This window comes from Sorex fumeus, unplaced genomic scaffold (assembly GCF_029834395.1).
Source record: "Sorex fumeus unplaced genomic scaffold, SorFum_2.1 ptg000021l, whole genome shotgun sequence".
Classification (NCBI taxonomy): Eukaryota; Metazoa; Chordata; class Mammalia; order Eulipotyphla; family Soricidae; genus Sorex; species Sorex fumeus.
Genome location: NW_026606078.1, coordinates 16,580,103 through 16,588,310, shown reverse-complemented (window position 1 = coordinate 16,588,310; position 8,208 = coordinate 16,580,103). Strand labels below are relative to the sequence as shown.

Genomic DNA, 8,208 nt, shown 5'->3' with positions numbered 1-8,208 from the left:
TTTTAATTTGCGTTGGCCATTAAACTTCACTAAGACCCTTTTTTCTGTCCTTTACAGGAGCCTCATGAGTCTCATCTTCCGTTCAAGTTGAACTTATAATAATGTGGAATGAAATCATCAATATGCTCCTCACCTCTTCCTTCAGGAGAAAAATCCTACTTACATTCAAGGTGGTCAAAGTGCAGACAACACCATCCACCTTTTCCTGGAGATGTACACGGGACTGAGGTGAGAACAGCAAAAGGCTCTAGTTAAATGGTATTAATGAAGGTTTCAGGGAAGTGCATTAAACAGGACTCATATAACATCTTCTAAAAGAATTATTTTGTAAAACTGATGCCTTGATTATGGTAAAAGATAATATGGTAAAAACCATATTTTTCTTTCTGGGACATTAAAGTTCTAAATCTATCAAGCTGCTTTGAAATACTTTCCTTGATTAGGTACCACTCTCTGCCATAGGGTAAGTAAGGACAACACTCAAAGTAATCAGAAGAGAAAAATTAACTCCTACTAGGTTTGGTTACACATATACTAAAATTGAAATTATACAGAGATTATCATGGTCCTTGCACAGAGACGACATGCAAACTTGTAAGGAGTTCCATATTTGTGTTGCAAGAAGAACTAACACGGCTACTTTAAGCTAAGGCAATCCCGACAAGTACAAAAATTCTACATAAAGACACAAATCCCCATAACAACAATCTCTCTCAATGTCAATGGACTAAATGTGCCAATTCAGAGGCACAGAATAGGAAGATGAATTAGAAAACTGAACCCAACATTCTGATGCCTGCAAGAAACACATCTGAGCAATCAAAGCAACCATGGGCTAAAAGTAAAAGGCTGGAAAAAAAGTCTTCAAGAAAAGAACACCTCCACAAAGCTGGAGTAGCCATACTAGTATCAGACCACATGGACTTCAGGCTAAAGGTTATAAGAGACAGTGAATGTCATTTCTTCATGATCATGGGATCTGTATATCAGAAAGAACTCACCCTCCTCAATGTAGATGCTCAATGAAAGACTAGCAAAAGACTTAAAAACAACTTCTAAGAGACTTAAAAAAAAAACATTGATAGCAAAACAGTACTAGGTGGAGATTTCAACACTACTTTGTCACTTCTCAATAGATCAAACAGACTAAATCTCAGCAAGGAAATATTTTATTTAAGGGAAGTAATGAACAACCGTTGGCTTAGAGAAGAAATCAAAGAGGAAATAAAAAGGTTCCATAAACAAATGAGAATGAGGACACTAGCTACCAGAACTTGTGGGACACAGCAAAAGCAGTGTTAAGAGGAAAGATTATAGCTCTGCCAGAATTCATCAGGAAGAAAGAAAGGGCCTACATGAATAAATTAGAGCTCAAGATTTTGGAAAATGACCAACAAAAGGAGTGCAAACTAGGCTTGAGCAAGGAAATAATAAAATTTGTAGTAGAAATCAATGAGCTAGAAACCAAAATACAATCCAGAAGACCAATAAAAGCAAAAGCTTGTTATTTGAGAAAATAAACAAGATCAATAAACCTCTAGAAGCCTCTCAAAGAAACAGAAAGAATTCTAATAAATCGAATCAGAAATGCAAAGGGGGGTATCCTAATAGAAACTACAGAAATCCATAGGATCATCAGAGATTATTTTGAGAATCTTTGCAGCAGGAAATGAGAGAATCTTGAATAAATTGATAAATTAATGGATTCCAATTACCTCCCAAGGCTGAACCAAGAAGATTTGGAATACTTGAACAAATCACTACAAAGGAAATTGAAATGATGGTCAAAATATCCCCCCAAACAGAATCCCTGGCCCATATGGATTCAATAGTGAAATATTTCAATCCTTTAAAGAGGAACTGCTGCCAACATTTTTCAAGATTTTCCAGGAAATTGAAGAAACAGAAGTGCTCTCAAATAGTTTCTATGAGCCAAAGATCACCCTAATACTCAAAACAGACAGAGACACCACAAAAAATGAAAATTACAGACCTATTTCCTTGATGAATACAGATACACAGATTCTCAAGAAAATACCAGCAAAGTGAATCCAGAAACTCAACAAAAGATCACACACTATGACCAAGTAGGTTTATCTTGGGGATGCAAGGATGGCTTAACATTCTCTAGTCAATCAACAGAATACACCATCTCAGTAAAATAAAGATAAAAGTCATATCATCATATCAATAGATGTAGATAAAGCATTTGATGAGATCCAGCACCCATTCATGATGAAAAACTCTCAACAAAATGGGAGTTGAAAGTACTTTCTTCAATCTAGTCAAAACAAACTACCACAAACCCACAGCAAGCATTATTCTCAACGGGGAGAAAACTATAGGCTTGGAGCAGAAATCAATGAGCTAGAATCCCAGAATACAATTAGGCACAAAACAAGTTACCCACTCTCACCACACCTATTCAACATAGTACTTGAAGTACTTGCCATAGGATTTCGGTAAAAAGAAAAGATATCAATGGCATCCATATAAAAAAGGAAGAACTCAAGCTTTTACTATTTGGAGATGACATGATACTATACTTGGAAAATCCCAAAGAATCTACAAAAAAGCTCCTGGGAACAATAGATTTGTTTCGTAAAGTAGCATATTACAAAGTCAATATCTGGTAGTCCATGGCTTTCCCATATATTTCAAATGAAAGAGAAAAAAAGAGATAGAGAAAAACAATCCCATTCACAATAATACCTCAGAAAATCGAGTATATTAGAATCAACTAAAATGTTAAGGAACTATACTTTGGTACTATTGCGGCAACATGGGAAGATGTCATTGTTGACAACATTGACGAGGAATACGATCCACTGGTTCAGCACCTCCATGAATGTGCGAGGAATGCCAAGAGAGAGATAGCCACAAAAAATTGCCTATCTTCGAAAACTCTTGAGCGAATTCGCCAGCATGGTTTGGAGCATGCCTCAGGCGACCGCAAGCTAACGTCTGAGCGTGCAAAGCAGTGCAGAGATGCGATCAAGGAAGACCTAAAAGAGAGAAGAGCAGAAGTACTATTAGATGCGGCAGAAGCCGGGAAAAGTACTCATAACGCCTGCCTGCCTTTGTCAACTATAAGACGAAGATGATTGCCCTCCGATGTCCTGATGGATCCATCACATCCTCCAGAATGGCAATGGAGAAGATTATCCATGACTTCTTCTCAAATCTCTTCGATAGCCATGTCCACTTACCGACATACCAAATTCCACAGGATGGATATGTCCTTCCCAATGTTCTCCCTTCCGAAATCCGACACGCCATTTCGTCGGTAAATAAACAAACAGCACCCGCCCCAGACAAGGTCAGACCTGAACACCTGAAGAACCTGCAGTCAGTACTCATCAATACACTGGCTCGGCTCTTCACTGGCTACCTGTCTGATTGCAAGTTTCCGTCCCAATGGAAAACCAGCAGGACCGTACTACTGTTCAAGAAGGAAGACATCCATGACATTGGCAACTATCGCCCGATCTGCCTATTGTTTGTCATCTACAAGTTGTTCACTGGAGTCATCCTAAATAGGATTGGCAGAACACTAGATGAAGGACAACCATGCAAGCAAGCAGGGTTCTGCAAAGTATTCAGCACCATCGACCATATCCACACGATAACCAAGCTCATTGAGGTTTCTCTGGAGTTCAAGACGCCGCTGTTTAATGTTCATTGATTTAAAGAAGGCCTTTGATTCTGTTGAGACGGAAGTGGTCATTGAAGCCCTAGCCAATCAGGGCATTCAAGACCAGTACATCAGGATCCTCCGTGAGCTGTATTACAGATTCACTAGCAGGATCTCACCATTCTACAAAGAAGTGATCGTTGATGTCAAGAGAGGGGTGTGGCAGGGTGATACCCTTTCACCGAAACTCTTCAGTGCCACCTTCGAGAACATCATGCGACGACTGGAATGGGAAGGAATGGGAATGAAGATAGATGGTCGGCAACTACACCACCTCCACTTTGCTGATGACATTGTTTTAATAACACCAAACATCGGCCAAGCGGCACAAATGCTGGCCGACTTTGACCGTGAGTGTGGAAAGGTAGGACTACAGCTGAATCTTAGGAAGATAATGTTTATGCGAAACAGCCTTGTTCCTGATGCCCCATTCACTCTCAATTGAAGGACTATCTCCGAATGCAACAGCTATGTGTACCTAGATCGAGAGGTCAACATGACAAATGACCTGGCACCCGAGCTGTGCAGGAGGAAGAGAGCGGCTTGGAATGCCTTCAAAAACGTCAAAGAAATAGCTAAGAGGAAGAAGAACCTCCGGCTCTGGGCACATCTCTTTGATTCCACTGTTCTTCCTGCATTAACATATGCCTCAGAGACCTGGGCCCTATGCAAACAAGATGAGAACAGTATTCAGGTCTCCCAAAGAAGAATAGAAAGAGCTATGCTTGGAATATCAGGTTTCACTCAAATGAGAGAGATAATCCGGAGTTCTGACATCCGTTGCTGATCAAGAATCAGGAACGCTGTCTCTTATGCCAAGGAGTCGAAAATCAGATGGGCTGGTCACATAATGAGATTTAGAGACGACCGCTGGACTAGAGCTGTTACCGACTGGATTGCATGGGATGTCAAAAGACCGCGTGGCCGCCCACCTTCCAGATGGTCAGACTTCTTCGTCAAGATCATGAACGATCGGTTTGAGGCCCTTCATGTTCCCGGTTCGAACAGATTCCATTGGGCTACTCTAGCACGCAACAGGGACAATTGGAGATGTTACTGGCGCCCGTTCGAGCAAATCGACGACTAAGGGGAAGTTAAGTGATAAATGATAAAATGTTAAGGAACTATACAGAAAAAAAACCCCTACAAACTCTACTTCACGAAATAAGAGAGTATATGAGGAAATGGAATCACATCCCATGCTCATGGATTGAGAGGTTTAACACTGTCAAAATGGCAATACACACCAAAGCTCTATAAAGATTTACTGCACTTCCTATAAGGATACCCATAACATTTTTCAAAGAAATAGATTAAACACTCTTGAAACTCGTACACAACAATAAACTCCCATGAAAAGCTAAAGCATTATTTGGTAAAAAGAAGAAGGGAACAGCTTCCCCAACTTGCAACCCTACTACAAAGTCGTAGTAATCAAAATATCATGATATTCAGATAAAGACAGGCCTCACATCAATGGAATATAGTCAATTATCCTGACGCTGGTCCTCAGATTATTATTACCTAATCTTTCATAAAGGCTCAAGAAATATGAAGTTGAGCAAGGAAGTCTCTTCAACAAGTGGTGCTGGGAAACCTGAACAGCAACATGCAAAAAAAAAAAAAAGTGAACTCAGACCTCTTTATAGTGCCAGGCACAAAGTCAGATCAAATGTATTAAAAACCTCAATATCATACCTGAATTCTTAAGATATATGGAGAAAAATGTGGGACGATCCCTCCATGACATTAAAGCTAAGGGAAACTTCTAGAATGAAACACCACTAACCAAGGAAGAGGAAATGAAGATAAACAAATGAGACTACATTAAACTAAGACGTTTCTGCAACTTAGAAAAAATGGTGACCATCATAAAAAGACAGCCCACATAATGGGGAAAAATTATTTATGCACTACCCATAAAATTAACCTCAAAATTCTGACTGCTGTATAATTTAGAACACTAAATAGTTCCCGTGAATTTTATTCTTCTTCACATATATTTACTCTAAAATATTTTAGATTTCATTTTAAACCACAGGTAAAAAATAAAAATTATATTTTTTTTAAATTAAAAATAACCCCTATGCATAGCCAGGTGCGACCCAAAAAAAAAAAACAAGAAAAACAAGCAAGCAAATAAGCAAGCAAGAAAGAAATTAAAAACTAAAAAATAATGCTGTTTGCAATGCTAAGGATCAATCCCAGATCATCATACATTGGAAGGCAAATGCTCTATCCCTGAGTTATATCCCTGTTCTTAAACATTTAAAAAGGTCTTTTTTGATGTCTCATTGCATTTTATTTTTTAAAAAATGCTTTTCTTAGTATACCTGGTCGCCATCGTACCGCCTACTTCTTGACCTTTTCTTCACTTGTATATTTTACCTCTAAGATTCAGTTGTCATCTTATCCTTCCTATAGCCATGCTTTCCTTTGACAAACTTTCCAAGATCATGTCTGGCTTGCTTTAACATGGCATAAAATGGAAACGTTATTTTCTCTATGCTCTCACGCCAGAGGAGATGATGTTTTCGACCCAGGAGAACTCTTTTCTGGTGAGCTTCCTGGCTGTTTCTACTTGACTTCAAAATATCTAAAGGTAAGGCATCATATTTTTGTTTTTGCGTTTTTGGGTCACACCTGACGATGCACAGGGGTTACTCCTGGCTCTGCAGTCAGGAATTACTCCGCACGGTGCTTGGGGGGACCATACATGATGCTGGGAATCTAACCTGGGTAGGCCGTGTGCAAGGCAAATGCCCTACCTGCTGTACTATAGCTCCAGCTCCACCCACCCTCTTGAGGGCCTCAGATTTTTACCTTCGATTTAGAAACTTCATCTTTACATTGACACAGTAAATTGAAACCACAGAATCATTGAATGGCATGTTATAATGGTAGCAGCCATGAGCAAACATTCATGCCATAAGTTGGCATGAATGAATTCTGTCTTAGAGGCTTCACTTCTGAGGATACCTGTCACTACCTCCTTTCTGTTACGTATCCCAGGATCAGAATCTACATCAGGCCAGCAGTAGAAATTGTCCACCCAAAAGCTAGCCTTCCACTGGGATCAGAATCCTTGATCCATGTAACTTGTAATTTTTCTTTCATGATTTGTTGACCTTGTTTCAGGTGGAGGCATCCAGAGCATAAACTCAGCTTTCCAGTAGTTTCCACAGGATATCCAAATACCTAAGAATGTTATCATTTCTGACGCCACTCTTAAAGATTTTTTTGGAATCCCACGGTAAGATACTATCATTAATGTTATAATATTACTGTTCTCCATAGTCCAGATCTCCCCAAAGAACTCTCTACCCTCCTCACTCCAAGTATAGACTCCAGTTTATCATTCTCCTGAACATACTTCTATTTGTTTCACTCAGGTTCTCACCTAAAGTGTACAAGTTAAGTTCATACCACTCCAAGTTCTTATTCCTAAACTACCAGAGTGTGCTTGGTCCTCAAGCTTGTGTTCTTCCTTAAAGAAATACCGTGCTTCCTTTCTGTATGTCACTCTTTGCTTGCTTTGTAAAACGAGTGTTCTCTCTTGAACATATATTCCATTCCACCCTATGCCTGTTTCACAAGTTTCTAAGTGTTGTTCAATAAAATCTATTTTTCTTCACAGCGGTAGGGCGTTCGCCTTACAAGCGGCCAACATGACCGACCCGAGTTCGATTCCTCTGCCACTCTCGGAGAGCCCGGCAAGCTACCGAGAGTATTCGATATGCCAAACACAGTAACAACAAAGTCTCCAATGGAGACGTTACTGGGCCCGCTCGAGCAAATCGACGATCAACAGGAGGGCCTTTACCTTTTCTTCACTGAACTAAAAATTTTAAAACACCAGAGCATTGTTAAAATCAATATTTGTATGTTTTAAACCCCAAATTTTGAAAATGAAAGGGTGTAAAGCAATGGAATCCTACTCAGTTGTATGAAGTGAAATATTCTTATTATTTGTATAAAAAAGCATAACATGAGGATATTATGTTTAGTGACATAAGCCAGGCAGAGAGAGATAGGCATCATACAAGTTCATGCATATGTGGCATATGGAGAAAACAAATTAAAAGAATAAAATGAGACAGACAAACGTCTAAAACAATATTAATATGGGCTGGAGCGATAGCACAGCGGGTAGGGCGTTCGCCTTACAAGCGGCCAACATGGCCGACCCGAGTTCAATTCCTCCGCCCCTCTCGGAGAGCCTGGCAAGCTACCGAGAGTATTTGATATGCCAGACACAGTAACAACAAAGTCTCCAATGGAGACGTTACTGGGCCCGCTCGAGCAAATCGACGATCAAAGGGAGGGCCTTTTACCTTTATGATTTATAATTCAATTAACAATGGTTCCTCATACACATTATTCCAACATGACACTCCTCATTCTCTCAAAAAATAAACCCTCCCTCTCCCCCCAAAACCCCAGAATCCCTCAGTCCCAATCCCCTGACTCAATTGTGTGGATCAGTTCTCCCCTTACATTGCCCTTGAACCTTT

General features: G+C 39.8%; 1 pseudogene; it reads left to right on the top strand.

The window, feature by feature from the left end:
- Positions 1-517: 517 nt before the first annotated feature.
- On the top strand, positions 518-614 carry LOC130023015 (uncharacterized; annotated as a pseudogene).
- Positions 615-8,208: the final 7,594 nt, after the last annotated feature.